Below are 19,137 nucleotides of genomic sequence, written 5' to 3'. Positions count from 1 at the left end.
GACACCAGAAGTCAGCCCTGTTTAGGGAAGTTTTTAATGTTTGATGTTTTATCATGTTCTTAATATTCTGTTGGAAGCAGCCCAGAGGAGCTGAGGAAACAAATAATTTGTTATTGTTTTTATTATTATTGACATAATAGATCTCCCCCTTCCTTTATTTATAAAGTATTACATTTCTATCACACCTTTCCTGGCTTAAGTCTCGCAGGTCCTAGTTTGACACTCTGTATAGTCCAGGGTGGGATGTTCTACAGCTTTTCTTCATGCTTGTCTTAGCCTTGGGATGTCAATGATTAAAAAAAAAAAAAAAAAAAGAGGAAACTTATTTTTTTAAAAAAATACTGAAACCTGAAAATCCTAATTAAAAAAGAAATAAAATATTGCTCCATCACCCAAACCTTTATATTCCGTCTGCAATAACTTAAGACAAGACACAATTCATGCGAAGCTGATGCAATTTCTTATCTATGTAAGCAAGCTTTAATTAAGCCCACTATTAATAGTCACTGCACTTTAAAAGTTATACATCTCTGAGAAGAGCATGCAAATGTTGGCACGTATTCCATGGCTCATTAAGACCCATCCTCCCTTAATTAAAATGAAATATTAAGCCGGAAAAAATGTGATTGCCACATCTTTGCATCTTTCGTTGGTCACAGTATGTCAAAGTTTCAATCCCATGCATGTTTAGCTGGGAAGAAATCCCTCTGAAGGAAGTGGAGCTTACTTCTGAGTAAACAGACATACAGTCCATGCCAAACTTTCAAATAGAAGAAATCTCCAAAGGGCAATATTTATCCTTTCTGACAGCCATGCGAAGATAGAGAAATTGCCTTGAGATAACATTTCACATCACCTTGAAGTCCGTGGCCATGTTGCATCTAGTTGAAGAAAAGCCACGTTAGGTTCTTAAGTTCAGACATTACAATTATTAATATTTGAAATAGTTTATAATATTTATGTAGTCTTATTATCGTCGGAAGACCTTCCATCAAGGATGCCTCCCAGCCAAGAAATGCACACAGCAGAGAGTTAACTCTCTATTGTCAAAGATAACGCAGTCGCTTCTGCAGCTCTGAAGACCTACACACCCCAATCTAGGCATCTATTCCAGGTCTGTGTTCAACATGTCAACATGCAGAGGGCCGAAAGGCCAGTTGGCTAGCCCCAGCTGGGCTGTCTCTTTTCAGCCATCTCCAGCGAGACAGAGTCTGTTAGCTCTCTCTTTTCCTGTTCTTCTTCACTTTGCTGTTCACCACCCAGTTCTTCCCAGCTTCTGCCTTCTGTACGATGTCCCTCTGCAAACCACTGTTCCAGATCTATACTGCTCTACTGCTCCTGGGCAGCTTCAGGATCCTGGTCAGGGGAGGGGGAGGCTCCCACCATTCCTCATCAGAGCAGTACTCCTCAGCCTGGTCTCTGAGAGTAGTGCATTTAATGTCATCTAGTCTTCCCGCAAAGAGATTGAGATGAACGCTCAGTGAGCAGGTCGTCGAGAAGCATCCTTCAACTGTGTGTGAAGTGCAAGAGTGAAGAGAAAGTAGAGAAATACAATCACATCTGCATGCAGAAGATTAGGTGGACACTTGGCAAGCTGTTTGTTCCTGCCAAACATTGCAAGGAAAGAAGGAATCTTCACCAATCCATGCAGTGGTAGGCAGGCTGTAATAAGCCAGTGTAGATGTGAATGCCACTCTATAGAGTCAGATGTAATTATTGACGGAAGTGGGCAGGTTTGATGCAGATGAAACTTCATTTGCAGTCGTGCTCTTATACTTTTTGTTTAATTAAATATGCCCTTTATTTATTTAGTCGTTATTTGTCCATAAATGTCTCTCTCCGAAATATAAAAATCACCCAGCCGAGATTGTGCTTTACAGTCGTAATATGCAGTAAGGAATGTCTGCATGTGTCCTAAAGAATTGGTTGCCAAGTCCCTGCTGTATTATTCAGAAGGCTTCGCAATTTGTAGTCACATTCCAGCTGTGCTTCACATTATTCCGAAGAGCCTGGTGTTTGCCAACATTTCCTTTCCAGTCTACGGATTGGCCTGGCGTGTTATGTTCTCTTCTGTGACTGCTGTTTGCTCCATTGCAGCACAGATACACCCAGGACACCACAAAGAAATCTGTTGACATCAAGAGCCAAGCACCTGTTACTAGTAATGGAGCAACTACATTGCATGAATAAGGTCCCATTTTCAATCTCCAGCAGCTCTAAGGAGGGGTGGGAAAGATTCTGAAACCCTTGCCTGTCAGTGCAGACAAGATCTATGCTCTGACTCTGCATAAAGGCAGTTTCCTCTGTTTTGTGTGCCAGAAGTCAAGTGTTAACATCTCTACTTTTCGCTCAGTCTTTGTATAACTAGTGAAGAGTCTTAATATCGGAAGTGGCTCCACTTGCCCTCTCATCTAGCCCCTGCCTCTTTAGTCAGGACAGTAAATCACGTCTGACACTGGGAACCAGTGGCGTAGCATGGGTTGCCTCTGCCCGGGGCTGCTCAGATAGGGGTGGGAGGGAGGGAAATGGATGGAGCACACATGCAACTGCCTAATGACATCCACATCACCCAAATCACCGACGCAGAGATGAGAAAGAAGAGTTGTTCCGATGTCTGGAGAGGTGACTTCCCGGTTTGCATGGAAAAGCTGTTTTCAATGGAGCCCAGCGACAGAATTGCACAGCTGTATTGAGGGACGCGGGTGGCGCTGTGGGTTAAACTACAGAGCCTAGGACATGCTGATCAGAAGGTCGGTGGTTTGAATCCCTGCAACGGGGTGAGCTCCCGCTGCTCGGTCCCTGCTCCTGCCAACCTAGCAGTTCAAAAGCACGTCAAAGTGCAAGTAGATAAATAGGTACCGCTCCGGTGGGAAGGTAAACAGCATTTCTGTGCGCTGCTCTGGTTTGCCAGAAGCGGATTAGTCATGCTGGCCACATGACCCAGAAGCTGTACGCCGGCTCCCTTGGCCAATTAAACGAGATGAGCACCGCCACCCCAGAGTCGGCCACGACTGGACCTAATGGTCAGGGGTCCCTTTACCTATTGAGGTAGCACCAGGTGCCGAAATTTTGTTCTCCCTAACAATTTTGCAACCACCCCTGTGGCCTCCACCACACTATGGCACTTATGGCAACTTCCAGATAACCTGTTCATTGAGTATTCATCCTGATTCGTCGGGGGGAGGGACACACCCGCTGCAGACTATGAGCCTTCACTCTGATTTGTTTGCAGGGAAGCTAGACAATGTTACATCAAAGCAGACATCATTCCATGCTTTCCGTCATCACTTTTCTCTTCGCAAAAACACCAGTCTTTGGATGGACTGGATGCATTGCACAGGAGCTCCAGATCAGCAATAATTGGACATGCCAGCTATCTTACCTTGAAGAACAAAGACAGTGACAGGAGCAAGTGAGGCGGTTAGGCTGGGATTGAGTTCCAGTCCCACAACATTGACCACATTCTTCCTGCCTACTCAAGTTATGCCTCCATATCTCCACAGCGTTCTGACTTTGCCTTTGAAGCCGTAAATATGAGAGCAGGCAGATGGAACAAAACAGTCCTATGCAATGACATAAACAGAAGGTATTGATAAGGCTGTGAGGAGGCTGCTGCCACCATATTGCTCTTCACTATGAGAATCCCTGCTGGAGGAAAATCACATACACTTACACTAGAACAAAGTAGCATTTGGCATCCAACCAAATCTCAGTGGTGCAGGGAAGACCAGATGGTGTTTCAAAAATGAGGCAGGGTTTGTTGTTGATTAGTTGCTAGACACAAGTTGTTGAAATGGATACGATACTTGCTTCCCTAGTGGGTTACTAATTATTTTGAGGGGGAGTATATATGAATTCCTAAGGCTGCAGGTCAAATACAGTGGTACCTTGGTTCTCAAACTTAATCCGTTCCGGAAGTCCGTTGCAAAACCAAAGCGTTCCGAAACCAAGATACGTTTTCCCACAGAAAGTAATGCAAAATGGATGAATCCGTTCTAGACTTTTAAAAACAACCCCTAAAACAGCGATTTAACATGAATTTTACTATCTAACAAGACCATTGATCCATAAAATGAAAGCAGTCATAAATGTACTTGTACTATAAAATAAATAAGACAGTATTGTAGATGAGAAAAAATAAAATTTATTTATTTTTTCTTACCTGCACTGATGATAGTCATTGTTTGGATGGGGGGCTTTTATCCATTTCCGCAGTCACACAATCAATCAATCAGTAGCTGAATTGGGTTCCACACAGTCACAAAAACAAATTAACTGAAAAAGCCTCAAAAACAAAAACGCAAAATAAATAGCAAAAACAAAAGTGCCAAGCTTAATCCGTTCCGGAAGTCTGTTTGACTTCTGAAATGTTTGAAAACCAAGGCATGGCTTCTGATTGGTGCAGGCACCCCAGAAACAATATTCAATTGCCTCATCGGACGTTAAGCTTCTGAAAAAAGTTCGAAAACCGGAACACTTAGTTCCGGGTTTTCGGTGTTTGGGAACCAAGGCATTTGAGAAGTAAGGTACCACTGTAATAGGATGTCCCTTTTTTCATTGGAGAAATGTTGGAGGGTATGTAATAGCAGCAGTAGTAGTAACAATTTTTATATGCCCTTCTGACTGGGTTGCCCCAGCCACTCTAGGAGGCTCCCAACAAAATATTAAAAACACAGTAAAACACCAGCCATTAAATACTGTGAGGAAACTGCTCCAAGTAGGGTGAGGTAATGTTGGGAAGGGAGAGATTTTGCTCTCTGTCACATAAAGAATACCCCCCCTTGTGTGAATAGAGCAGTCATGGGAATGAATACTCCTAGCTGCTATTCCATCATGTCATATTTGACCCTTGCATTCTCATTTTTCAGCTGAATACAGCTGACATCAGCCCTCTTATATGGAAGCCATAGCCAAGCCACTTAGACGAACAATGCAGAGTACTGCATCATCGTGACAAGACGAGTGCTCTGTTTACTGAATATGTATTGCAAACCCTTCATAATTTGAAACATCCCAGCTGATGAAATTAGGGTCTTGGGAGCTTGGTTTGTCACCTGGCCAGACAGCGCCGTTCAAATGCCTGCATTAGATCCTATGTTCAAAAAGCCCAGTTTAACAGAGCAGTTACAAATGAGTCCGAGGGAGCCAGCAGGTTCCAGACTCGATAGTACCGGTAGACGTGGTGCTTTGCTCGGTGATTAATTTTGCTTGCTATGGGGACAAGATCAGGACTTGTTCCTTCAGGGTCTGTCTTACTGCGTTGCTTCTTGGTGGATATGAGTAGTGAGAGCTGATTCGGAGCCTATACTCATGCTTCCAGATAAGGAATGCTAAACACAGAGGAAGGCAGAATTCTAGACAGGAAATCTGCAAAGAAAGAGATCAGGGGAGAAGAGTGATTAATCAAGGAAATGCTATACCAGAGAAGCAGATAATCTATAGGGGTTAAAGTAAATTCATTTCTTTTTATATATAAAAACATTCTACAAAAACTAATAGCCATTAAGGGCACCAGCATTCTGCTCTATGCTGATGTCAACCCCAAACCATGCAAAGAACTCATGTTTCATGAATCGTGGGTCATTTATATTCCTAGCGGTTTTTCATCCATTATCTTAGGCAGAAAATACCGCTTTCACTGCAAGACCAGACATGGTATTTTGGATGCCTCAGGGAGGCAGTTGATAGGAACAAATATTTTAAAATTTGCAGCAAGCAAGTTTCAGAAGACAATTATTGGGGAAAATAATGATCAAATTGTGAAAAAGCACATAGTGGGTGCTATCCAACATTAGTCAAAAACTTACAAAATGAATTTGTAATAGGGACAAATGTAAGAGTCTACACTTAGGCAGGAAGAACCAGTTGCACAGATATAAGATGGGGGATACCTGAATTGCCAGTAGTACTTGTGAAAAGGATCTAGGGGTCTTAGTAGACCATGAGCTTGACATGCCTCAACAGTCTGATGCTGAACCAAAAAAAGCTAATGCTATTCTAGGCTGCATCAACAGAAGTCTAGGGTCCAGATCAAGGGAAGTATTAGTACCGCTCTATTCTGCCTTGGTCAGACCACACTGGGAATATTGTGTCCAATTCTGGGTACCAACATTCAAGAAGGATGTTGACAAGCTGGAATGTGTGCAGAGGAGGGCAACCAAGATGATCAAGGGTCTGGAAACTAAGCCTTATGAGGAACGGTTGAAGGAGCTGGGTATGTTTTGCCTGGAGGAGAGGTGACCAAGAGGAGATATGATAGCCATCTTCAAATATCTAAGGAGCTGTCACATGAAGGATGGGCATGGAGGCTCAGATCTGAACCGATTGATTCAAATTACAAGAAAGGAGATTCCAACTAAACATCAGGAAATACTTTCTGACAGTAAGAGCTGTTCAACAGTGGAACAGATGCCTTCTTGAGGTGGTAGACTTTCCTTCCTTGGAGGTTTTTAAGCAAAGGTTGTGTGGTCATCTGTCAGGGATGCTTTAGCTGAGATTCTTGCATAGCAGAGGGCTGGACTCGATGACCCTTGGGGTCCCTTCCAATTCTACAATTCTATGTAAGGGAGAAAAATGGAAGAAACCTTAAAGGTCAGTAAAAGGTTGAGCCTCAAGTGCAACTATGAGAAAGAACTCTAGCAAGCAAAGGGAATACAATTCATGAAATGGGTCTCTAGATAGAGTGGCAAATTAAGGGAGGCTTGACCTTTATCTAAAGCATCCTAGATTTAAAGAAAGAAAACACATTCTGTATCAGTACAATAAATTCAAGCGAGTAAGCAAACAAGAAAGGAAAGAAGAGATGGAAAAGAAAGAGGTTGGAAAATAAGAAGGAACCATGTTAAGCTAAGGAACTTGCCAGAGGGAGATCATAATGATGGCTTGAATATATTCTTAGAAGAAAAATTAAAATCTACTTGGGCCTTCGTGACCGTTGTGCCACAGAGACTAAGCAGGCAGAAATGAGCGAGGGCAAAAAAAGGCTGAATTTACCTAGAGGCATTTTAATTAAATTTCATTGTGCTCAATTCTTCCCACGACATGGAACGGTCACAAGTTTTGTTTGGAAAGGGGAAAGATTTGAATCCTGGATGTTCACTCAAAACATGTTACCCCAAAAAGGGGAGATTAAAGGAGCAATTACTTAGGTAAAGGTAAATGTAAAGGTCCCCTAGACAGTTAAGTCCAGTCAAGGCAACTATGGGGTTGCGGCGCTAATCTTGCTTTCAGGCCGAGGGAGCTGGCGTTTGCCTGCAAACAGCTTTCCGGATCATGTGGCCAGCAGGACTAAACTGCTTCTGACACAACAGGACACTGTGACAGAAACCAGAGCACATGGAAAACCATTTACCTTCCCCACCACAGTGGTACTTATTTATCTACTTGCACTGGCATGCTTTCGAACTGCTAGGTTGGCAGGAGCTGAGACAGAGCAACGGGAGCTCACTCTGTCGCGGGGATTCGAACCGCCGACTTTCCAATCAGCAAGCCCAAGAAGTGTCCTTGGTAGCAATTACTTAATATCCCCTGTGAGTAGCATAGGTGCTGCTTTGCAGATGGAGCTAGAGCTTTGTTGGCAGGATAACACTAATGATAGAAGAGACCTGGAAGGTCATCCAGATTTTCCTGAAAAATTCAGGATAGATGGTTGACAAGCCTCTGATCCCATCGAGGAGAACTCATGACTTCCACTCCAAACACTCTTGCTGTTATGAAGTGCCTCCTAATCCTCAGCCATTATCTGCTTTCTAAAACAAATGAAATACTGTGAAAATCCCTGAAACAAGAAGTAATTCTAGGTTTTTCTAATTTTTTCCTTAAACTTTGTGATTTTTGTTATTTAGTTTAATTCTATAAGATAATTTTTAGTTGATTACTTATCGTTTCAGGGATTTTCACAATATTTCATTTGTTTTGTATAATTTTCGGTTCCGTGACTGTCTTTTTTCTACTATTATCTGCTTTCCCGCCATATCCACACCTTGGCTTTAGTCCTGGCCTCTGGAGCATCTATGAAAAATTCTGCTGCATCTTCTTTTTGCAGTCAGGTATCTGAAAACTTCTGCTCATTAGTTCCACCAGAAGTCCTCTGACATTCTGGTAGAAAGCTTTGTGCTCATAGCTGTCTCACTATCAAGTCTTTCCTTTCAAATTCAGAAGGTAGCCATGTTTATCCATCAATCCATGGTGAGGCAACATGTTTTTCAGGCAAGAAAAACGTCACAAAGTAGTGTGCAAATTTCCAGATGCTCCAGAATTCTTCACCAGGCTAGATATTAAACAATGCTGGGAGTGGGTTCTGGGTGAGGAGGTTGGCTGCGATTTCGCCACTGAAGAAGTGCAACAACTGTACAATATCCTAAATAACATCTTTGAACAGGGAACTATTTGTATCCCATGAGGAGCAATTAGTACTTTCCTCTCTTGCAGCAGGAAGGAAGCAATCATCGTTTCCATTCCCTCGGCTCCTGTTAGTTATGTTATTTGGATATCATGGATATCATATCAAGATTTATCACAGGAAAAGCTGGAACAATCCAAGCAAAATTTGTTCAAGCAAGACAAAGGAGTTGCTTGAAACAGGAAGAATCTTAGTTCTTTTGGCACTATGCTTCATGGGAAAATATACACTGTCCATTTCAGCTAAAAGTAACAGCAGGTGTATTGCTATAGTCCTTAGGCATACACGGAACATAAACAGGTTAAGAAGCACCTGTTGCATCAAGCCAATGGCCCATCAAGTCCCAATGAAGTTTTCACAGAATCAGAGAACTGTAGAGTTGATAGGGACCTTGAGGGCCATCCAGCCTCACCCCTTGCAATACAGAGATATTTTGCCCAATATGGGGATCGAACCCACAACTCAGATTAAGAGGCTCATGCCCTGTGCTTGTTGCTTGTGGGGGGTGTTATGTACTGAAGTTCTCACCCTGGGCCAGCAGGGGGATACTGTAGATAGTTCAGGTCCACATATGCAAATAAGGGATCCAAATTGACGTTCAGTGATTGGATAGTTACAGAAAATGGTTACTGTTGCGTTCTAGTGGAGCTCTATATAAGCAGACTGGCTGAACCCTTCAGTTCAGTTCTGTTCTGGCCTGTGAATAAAGAAGAGCTGTTTGAAGAACCTCTGTGTCATCTGATATGTTCACCCACAACTTAACAGGGGGGTCACTTATTTTTGGAAAAGTGCTGAAACCAGACAGTGGTGCAGCTAATCTCAGACTATGAGGTTCTGACAGGGGTTTTCTTGAAACAGCAGCAATTAACATTTTTCTTCCCTGATCACCATCATCAATTCTTTTTTTAAAAAAATGTTTATTTGGTTTTTCAAATTTAAATTTTACAATCACATATCCAATATACATCATAAAAACAAGATTCCAAAGAATCTCCTGGACTTTCCTCCTCCTGTTTGTGGGTCCTATAGTTACTCATTTCCTCCTGCATCTTTTATAATCAAATCTTTTACATCTCCATTATATCCAAAATTCACCATTAAACTACAAGTGTTACTCCAATCCTGCTAATGATTCTAACTGTTTACATTTATTTTTAAGATAAATTATAAATTTTACGCATTCCTTATTTAAGTTTTGGTCTTCCTGGTTTCTGATTCTTCCAGTCAGTTTGGCCATTTTGGCATAATCCACCCACTTGATCTGCCATTCTTCTCTGGTAGGGACTTTATCTTCTTTCCATCTCTGGGCCAATAACATCTGTACAGCTGTGGTCACATACATAAATAATATTTTCCGCTCCATTGGGATTTCGGCACCACATGTCTTGTCTACACCTCAAATAAAAAGATAGTGAGATACAGTGGTATCTTGGTTCTCAAACTTACCGTATTTTTTGCTCTATAAGACTCACTTTTTCTCTCCTAAAAAGTAAGGGGAAATGTGTGTGCGTCTTATGGAGCGAGTGCAGGCTGCGCAGCTATCCCAGAAGCCAGAACAGCAAGAGGGATTGCTGCTTTCACTGCGCAGCGATCCCTCTTGCTGTTCTGGCTTCTGAGATTCAGATTTTTTTTTTCTTGTTTTCCTCCTCCAAAAACTAGGTGCGTCTTGTGGTCTGGTGCGCCTCATAGAGCGAAAAATACGGTAATCAGTTCCTGTCATGGACATGGCTTCCCACAGTCAAGATGAGCAGGATGAGTGAGGGGGCAGTCAGTCAGAAGAGGAAGAAAGAGACTTGCCTCTTTCTCAGTCAGCTGAAGGCAGTGGGCTAAAAAAAAACCCCAACCCTTTCAGGAGGAGGAGAGACTGTACTTTATCAGTACAGCAAGAGCGGACTGGACGGAGGCCAATTCTCTAAGGAGCAACTGTTAGTCACCTAATGGGGAGGGAAAACTCTTCGTTCAAAGGAAGAGGTCGGAGTTGACCCCAAGAGTCCGAGGGCACGCAGACAAACAAAGGTTAAGAAAAGGTGTCAATCAAAGAAGAAGGGGGGGATTTTGTGTTTCCTGTTGGTGGCATAATTTGAGCTCAGATGCCTCAACTTCATCATGATAATACAGCCGCTTGTATAAGTGACTCTGAGGTTAATTAATGTGTATTATAAATCTTCTTGTAAATGCAACTACTGAGTGCTGATTACCTAAGCCGGCAGCCTGCCAGTTCCTGCCAGTTTGGGATGTCCGTTCCAAAACCAAAGCGTTCCAAAACCAAGATGCACTTTCCCATAGAAAGTAATGCAAAATGGATTATTCCGTTCCTGACTTTTAAAAACAACCCCTAAAACAACAATTTAACACGAATTTTACTATCTAATGAGACCAATGATCAATAAAATGAAAGCAATAAACAATGTACTGCAGTCACACAATCAGTCCATCAGTGGCTGAACTGGGTTCCACACAGTCACACACACACACACACACACACACAGCCGCAAAAGCAAAAACACAAAATAGCAAAAACAGACAGACCTCAGCCTAACACTCAGAACGGAAGTGTGGCACTCAAATAGTCAGTGCGGCACTTAAATTTAAAGTGTGGCACTCAAATTGGAAGTGTAACACTCAAAACAGAGCATGTTCGACTTCCAAAAAAAGCTCGCAAACTGGAACACTTCCTTCCTTCTGGGTTTGAAGTGTTTGGGTTCCAAGTTGTTTAAGTACCAAGGCATTTGAGAACCAAGGTACCATGTAGCTCAGTAGGTGGTGAAGACAGGCCTCGTGTGAATCATTAAATCAGAGCTTTCCAAACTTTTCATGTTTCATTTCTTTTAAGATATACATTATTTAGTGACACAGTAATTCAGATTTACTAGCAAACTGGAGGTTCAACTAACCCATTTCCAGTCCTGGGAGAAGCAAGTGAGCGTTTGCACGACACACCTATACACACTGCAGGTGTCACAACACAGTTTGGAAAGCTTTGCCTTAAATGAAGTCTGGACTCAGCATCACAGGGGAGCAACTGGTGACCTTCAAGAGAGCCAAGGCTACATGGGTGACCCCAGTCCCCTCACACCACATTTTGAGTGAGCAGAAGAAGAAATCCTACTTACATTTTTAACTTTATGAAGTTTCTCTGTAGAAAGGTGATTTAAAATACACAACCCTAACATATGTTTTCAACCTCCCTAAAACCCACCTAAGCTACCACAACCCCACCCCTAAATATCAATCTAAAAATATACAAGGCTATGGGAAGCATTAAATAAAAGATGAATGAAAATGTGTAAATACCAAAACAAAATATAAATCCTCTTCTCCTCTCTCACACACCCATGGACACACTCTCACACTGCTGCTACCACTCCTGACTCCTGGACTGGACACCTCTGGTTTGTGACCTTTAAGCCAGAATTGAAAAAGATGTCACAAAGGAGGGCAGGTCACTGTTACCTTGACAACCCACCTACCTGGGCACTGCTCCTGAATCTTCAAAGTTCTTCAGAACTTTGAGGCACCTGATAGTCTGTCTGAAACATCTTGTTGAAACATCTCTGTGTCTTGCCAAATGTGAGGTGGTTCTTTTTATGAGATTCAGAAGCAATACAAACACGAGTGAGTGAGAAAATTAAAGATTTTACTCTAAACAGCAAGCTTTATATACATTACCAAGCAAGCACGTTGATCTGCCACTGGGAAGCCCTCAAGAAGTGGTGAAGTGACCCCCCCAGGTTGTACGACCCCCTGACCATGAGTTTGTACATGCGCATCTGAGGTATGCCTCAAAATAATCTAATTTATAGATTATTGATATCTAGCCTGTATGGCTTGCCCAACTGCCTACATGCAGATTATTCATTAGCTAGCCCCCTCTTCCAATACCGCACGTTACTCCAAACAATGTCTAACATCAAAGAAGGTCAGAAGGTACCCTGCATTATCGCTTCTTCCTTCCACCAGATTATACATTAAAGGTTGCTCTCAGCTATCAAAGAGTAGAACAACAGATAGTGGGGAAGTAAACAGAAGCAGGAAGAGAAGACCATGTCAGATCACTTATCTCCTTGAAATACAATTGTCTTCTGGATAAATTGCCCCTACACTTGGTTCATATTCATATCTCCATTTCAGATTATCCTGATTTTTAAGAGAACCACCCCTCCTTTTAAATCTCCTTTTAAATACAGTATGAAATGCATTTCAATAACACAGCATTAGGCAATTTGCTTTACAAGCAGGAGGTCCCAGGTTTAATCCCTATCATCTCTAGGTAGGGACAGTTTTTTTCCTTCTAAAAATAAAATAAAATAAAATAAAATAGGGGTACTCTCCTTTTGACTCAAGAAAATCACCATTTTATAGTTCAAAACAGGGGAAATAAATACAGTAAATGGACCAAAGTACAAAGATTCACAAAATGTTTAGGGGTGTGCATACCCCTGCATACCCCCAGAAAAAAGCACTGTTTCTATGATTCTATTGTTTTTTTGGGGGGTGAAGTTAGACACTGGAATCAGCAGGAATCGTCCAAACATTGTTCAGCTATGTAAAGCTCTTGTTTGGAAATTTGCTGAATATTTCTGTTAAGGAATTATCATTTTCTTTCATATCAATAACCTTTATTTATTAATGTGGAACATTTTTTTAATCCTGCCTGTGAGCATAAAACATCCAATGCAGCTAATCTTGCCAGCACTGAGCAATCAAGATCTTCACTGTGGATGAATATTGTATTGGAAGGCAGTCCTGTTCAGGGAAGTTTTTAATGGCAGGTTTTTTTTCTTTGTGCTTTTAGTACAAGGTGTGACCAGAAAGTTCGGTGAATGGTCACAGAAATCGGACAGCGAGAAATATTTGAACATACATACCTTACAGGCCTTCAAAGTAGACCCCCTCTGATACAATGCACCGTTGACAACGTTTGTAGAACTGTTGGAAACTTCTGGAGAAGTCATCTTCTCGTACTGCTTTCAGTTCCCTCATCACAGCAGCTTGGACATGTGAAATGTTGGAAAATCTGTGCCCTTTCACTGCAGATTTCAATTGGGGGGGGGAGAAATCCGGTGGGGCCAGATCGGGAGAATATGGAGGGTGGGTGTGATGGCCTGGGATTCGGACTCGGAGGCTGAACCTGAGGGATCCCAGCCTGCACAGGAGTCCCTGCCTCCAGGACTAGCTGAGCTGGGGCTGGGGCTTGAACCTGAAGGGTCCTCACCTGTGCCGGATCCTCAGGTGCAAGCACCAGCTAAGTCTGCTCTGGCTCTGGAGGTGATCGAGGACCCATTGCCTGCAGGTGCTCCACTCTCAGCCCTGTCGGGGAAGCCGAGGTTGCCTCTGGGACGGTAACCCTCCAGCCTCTCCTGAGCTGCAGAGGCTCAGGGCAGAGAGGCGGAGGGAACTAAGTTCCTGCAGGAGGAGTGCTCACCTCCAGGCCAGGGTAGGTGAGTCACCTGTGGACCGGGGCCGCCCTATGCCTCAGGGCAGATAAAAGCCAGCCAGCCCAGTCCCAGGTTGTTGGCAGCCTGTTCCTGACTGCACCCTGTCCTGCTCTTCTGCCAGAGTTCCTGACTTCACCCGACTTCAGCCTTGACGGACAGCCTCCATACCACACCCTTGACCTCGGACTGGACTCGGACCACACCACACGGTAACCCCCTGGGACCAGCACAGTGGGACAACTCAGTAACCTCAGTAACGATTTCACGTGGAATGTGCAATTCTTCCACCACCATTCAGACGGACAAATGCCAATCCCACATCAATAACTCACGATCTCTGTTGACATTTGCCGCTGTTCTGCTCATTGACGGTCTGCCAGATCGAGGGTCATCTTCGATGGTTTGCCGCCCTTCAGAGAAACGCTCAAACAACTCATACACTGTCTTTCGAGTTACAGCTTCATCTCCGTACACAACTGTCAGCATTTCGTGGGTTTCTGACGCCGATTTACCCAGTTTGAAACAGAATTTCATATTGACTCTCTGCTCCATTTTCAATTGCAACACACTGCACTATTAACAGCTACTAAATGCTATCGCGTGAACGTAGACCTGTCAACAAATGCCGAGACACATGCACATATGTTAGCTGAGATATGGACAAATGCCTCTCTCGTGTCTCTGCGAATCCGGCAGTTCCCATTATCACATATAGCGGTGTTTCACCCTACTTTCCAGTCACACCTTATATTTTGTTGGGAGCTGCCCAGGGTGGTTGGGCCACCTGGTCAGATGAGCACCATATAAATAATAAAATTATTATTATTATTATTACCCAGGAAAGAGGAAACGGCAGGCAGAAATAGGGGTATGCAGCTAATCCACAAATAGGGTAGATTCTTGAATTCCTTGAGCACTTGAGATTTTGCCATGTGATGCCAATAAAGGTTTGATGATGATGATGATGATTTTGCCCTTTGAACTGGAGTAAATCACTGTCCCCTGTATTATAAAGCAGTTTTCATGCTCTGTGAAATAAAGGGTGATCGATTAGCTACTACACCATAACTGCTTCCTTTGGTTGCTCTAATGAAGACGTTTCAATCCTTTTAAAATAGCTTATTATATTTGATTTTATTGCAATTGCTTCTGACAGCCTGCAATAATCTTTTTTTAAAAATATAAAGAAATGTTGCGGGTGCAGCCTGTTCATTGGCACACCTGTCTTCTGCTGATGTCCGAAATGTGAAGCCAGGAGACTGTCTGTCTCGTATAATTGCATTGCAAGCAAGTGGAAGTCTTAAGGTTGGGGTCACTTTTCCTGGTGATGCTTAGCAATGCAAACAAGAGCGCCCTCCACAATTTATTTATATATTGGTACAAATGTATTGATTGAAAAGAGGGTGAAAGTTTGTTTTTTTTCTCAATTGGAAAACAGTGTGAAGCTACTTTCCAAAATGTATAAGTTGTTGCTAGGATGGCATACTAAAGATGAAGAAGTTAAATCGGTCATGATACAATGGGCAAAAGATTTTGGGCAATAGTATTCAGTTTTCATCTGGGGAAAAGTTATGGAGGGAGGATTTAAAATTTACAGCATGCTGTGCGTTGAAGAAAAACTATATGAAAATGATGTATCGTTGGTATTTAACACCTATAAAATTAGCAAAAATGTATAGCACTGCTTCAAATGTATGTTGGAAGTGTAAGGAAAAGGAAGGCACATTCTACTATATGTGGTGGACATGCAAAATAACAAAGGCATTCTGGGAAATGATATATAATGAGTTGAAAAAAAGAAGTTTAAAATAATGTTATGAAAAAACCAGAAGCCTTTTTACTAGGAAATTTAGATGCAGAAATACCAAAGGAGGAGAAAAGATTGTTTATGTATGTGACGACAGCAGCGCGGATACTACTGGCCCAGAGATGGAAAGAAGATAAAGTCCCGACCAGAGACGAATGGTTGATAAAGTTGATGGACTACGCCGAAATGGTGAAAATGACTGGGAAAATCAGAAACCAAGAAGATGGAAACTTTAATAATGTTGACGATTATGATTCTTGTTTGAATACAAATGTATGTTGTAAAATCGAATTTTTTAAATTAAAAAAGGGGGGGAGTATCCCCCCCCCAGCTAGAGTGAAGGCAGTTCTCATTTCGTCACATCGCCAATTCTGATTAGCTGTGTGTGATGCCTTATTTTCTGGGATCACCTATGTCACAATTTGTAGAAAACAAAGAGACAGTACTGATATGGTTAAAATGCTTCCACATGACCCCAGTCAAGCTTGCAAAAATTTATCATTTGCCCAATAACAAATGCTGGAAATGTAATGAAACTGAAGGTACTTTCTACCACCTTTGGTGGACGTGCCCAAGGATTAAGGTCTTCTGGGAAATGATTTATAATGAAATTAAGAAGGTGCTTAAGTGTACCTTTCATAAGAAACCAGAGGCTTTTCTCCTGGGCATGGTAGGCCAATTGGTGTCAAAGAAAGATAGGACGTTTTTTATGTATGCTACAACAGCAGCAAGAGTTCTACTAGCAAAGTATTGGAAGACACAAGAACTACCCACGCTGGAAGAGTGGCAGACGAAGGTGATTGACTACATGGGACTGGCAGAGATGACGGGCAGAATCCGTGACCAAGGGAGAGAGACGGTGGAAGAAGATTGGAAGAAATTTAAACTTTATCTTAAAAATTGTTGTAAAATTAGTGAGTGTTAAAATGTCATGGGTAAAGCATAGCAGATTTGCAGAGATAAATGATTGGACAAGAGGAAAGAAAAGGGTTAAAGAAAGGAATTTTCAAGTAATCTAGATCAGGGGTTGCTGAAAAAGTTTAAAATAGGGATGCAGAAAAGGGAGGCATGGGGAAGTCGTTGAAATTGGGTACATGAAAAAATTCATGAAATTATACATGTTTTTATGTTTGTTTGTTTGTGTTTGTTGTTTGTATTGTCTTATAATGTATGTTGAAAAGCCAATAAAAATTTTATATATATATAAAATAAATAAATAAAATGCTTCCACTTCAGTGCAAGAGAGGGCAGGATCAAAATAACTGTTCTTTTAGAAAATGCCACCCAAACCAAAGCACTACTTTCAAGCCAACTTTTTCTAGACCTGGTTCAGACATGGCACTAAACCACAGTTTAGCATTGCGTTTCTCATTCCCCTCTCCTTTGGCATGAGCACAAAGGGGAGAATGGAAGGATCCACTTCTGTTTCCAGAGCTCAAAGGGAAGCCAAATTATGCACATGGTTTTGGGCCATGTGCAGAGTTCCAATGGAATCAAGCTTCTCAGTAACACCTGTGCCCACAACCTCATTTGTGGCTTACACTTGGGGGGAATCTAATATATACGTATATAAAAAACATAATTTTATCGGTATGCCACCTTTGCGCAGGTCAAACCATGCTCAAGGCATCTTATGACATGAAAAGAATACATAACTACAGCATAACAAGAAGACTGGAAGAAATTTAAAGACTATTTGAATAGAGATTGCAACATTGAAAATTAGAAGTTACCTGAAAGTATCAATTAGGCCTAGGATTAAATTAGGATTTCATTATTAAATGAGATTTAGAAGGTTAAGAAAAGTTAAGAAACTTGACTATAATTGGAATATTGTTTTTGAATAATGATATTGGAAAACTGCTACATTTAGTTACAAGGAAATTCAGATGGGAGGGACTGGAGTAAGTCAAGTAATATGTTTATGAGGCTGGAAGTTTAATCAATTATTAATTTGTATTGTGTTTGTGTACTTGTTGTTATATCTTTTGCTGTTATTTGCTTTATTTGTTTTATTTGTTTCCTATTCTTTATTGGTTTTTTAGTATGTGTTATATTTGTAAGAAACCTAATAAACATTATTGGGGAAAAACACATAACTACAGCATAACAAAAGCAGTCATAAACCATAAATCAGACATTAACAAATACAAAACCAAACTGAACAATTCCCACATAAATCACAACAAAATGTAAAATAAAGATACAAAAAACCAACAGCAACATCTCTCACCCCCCCAAAAAAACCCCCAATATTCCCACTCAAGAGTCTGTTCAGCAGCCTCAGCTTTTGTAGCTGGAGTCAGTCAAGGCCCCACCTTGCCAGGCCAGGTAGGAAAAGGCCCACAAGGAAGGTAACAAGTCTTCCAGGATTTGCAGCCAATACTGAGGCATGTGTCAGAGCAATCATTTGGATGCTACTTTAATTTATGACAGCTTTCAAAACACAGGTGGCCGTTTCATGCAGTAGCTTAATGCATGGAGGAGCCAAGTGCATGCAGTGGTTTGTGCAATGTTCTTCACCGGAGTCCTTTTTAAAAAACCAGGACCGTCATATTACAGTCATAGTGTATGCACCAAACCTGCATCTAAGCATGGAAATGTTTCCGAATTTTAATTCAGTTTTTAAAAAATGAATGTGCATTTTAAAACTATGTCTAAAGCCTTCTTCTTCTTCTTCTTCTTCTTCTTCTTCTTCTTCTTCTTCTTCTTCTTCTTCCTCTATCACTCGTAGCCGAGTAAGATTGTCTTCCATGAACACGGTCTTAACAGTGAGTCCATGAGTGACTGTGGAGGCCAATTCTGGATCCTCACGTCCTTCCACAGTGGGGACATAGGTTTCCGGGTGGGTGTTGATCGTGGTGAGGGTTTGTCAAGTGTGCCTTCCTCTTAGCACATTTCTTGTCCTGAGTTCGAGTGTCTTCAAAGCCCATGACACCTTTGGTCTAGGCCGTTCTCCAATTGGAGAAGAAGAAGAAGAAGAGTTTGGATTTGATATCCTGCTTTATCACTACCCGAAGGAGTCTCAAAGCGGCTAACATTCTCCTTTTCCTTCCTCCCCCACAACAAACACTCTGTGAGGTGAGTGGGGCTGAGAGACTACAGAGAAGTGTGACTGGCCCAAGGTCACCCAGCAGCTGCATGTGGAGGAGCGGGGAAGCGAACCCGGTTCCCCAGATTACGAGACTACTGCTCTTAACCACTACACCACACTGGCTTTCACAGGCCAGTGTTTCACAATTGTTGGTGTTTATCCCACAATTGTTTTTTAAGATTTGCCTTGAGAGAGTCTTTAAACCTCTTTCGTTGACCACCAGCATTACGCTTTCCATTTTTAAGTTTGGAATAGAGTAGTCGCTTTGGAAGACGATAATCAGGCATCCACACAACATGACCAGTCCAACCAAGTTGATGTTGAAGAATCACAGCTTCGACATTGGTGATCTTTGCTTCTTCCAGTACACTGGCATAAGTTCGCCTGCCACTTTAGT

General features: G+C 42.0%; 1 long non-coding RNA gene across 1 annotated transcript; it reads right to left on the bottom strand.

The window, feature by feature from the left end:
• Positions 1-301: 301 nt before the first annotated feature.
• LOC128423465 (uncharacterized) lies at positions 302-6,799 on the bottom strand. Its single transcript, XR_008332762.1, has 4 exons — positions 6,374-6,799; positions 4,163-5,367; positions 3,383-3,563; positions 302-881 (listed from the first exon to the last, which is right to left on the bottom strand). It is a non-coding gene; the product is annotated as an uncharacterized LOC128423465 (long non-coding RNA).
• Positions 6,800-19,137: the final 12,338 nt, after the last annotated feature.

This window comes from Podarcis raffonei, chromosome 11 (genome assembly GCF_027172205.1).
Source record: "Podarcis raffonei isolate rPodRaf1 chromosome 11, rPodRaf1.pri, whole genome shotgun sequence".
Taxonomy (NCBI): Eukaryota; Metazoa; Chordata; class Lepidosauria; order Squamata; family Lacertidae; genus Podarcis; species Podarcis raffonei.
This window is presented reverse-complemented; position numbering and strand designations above follow the sequence as displayed.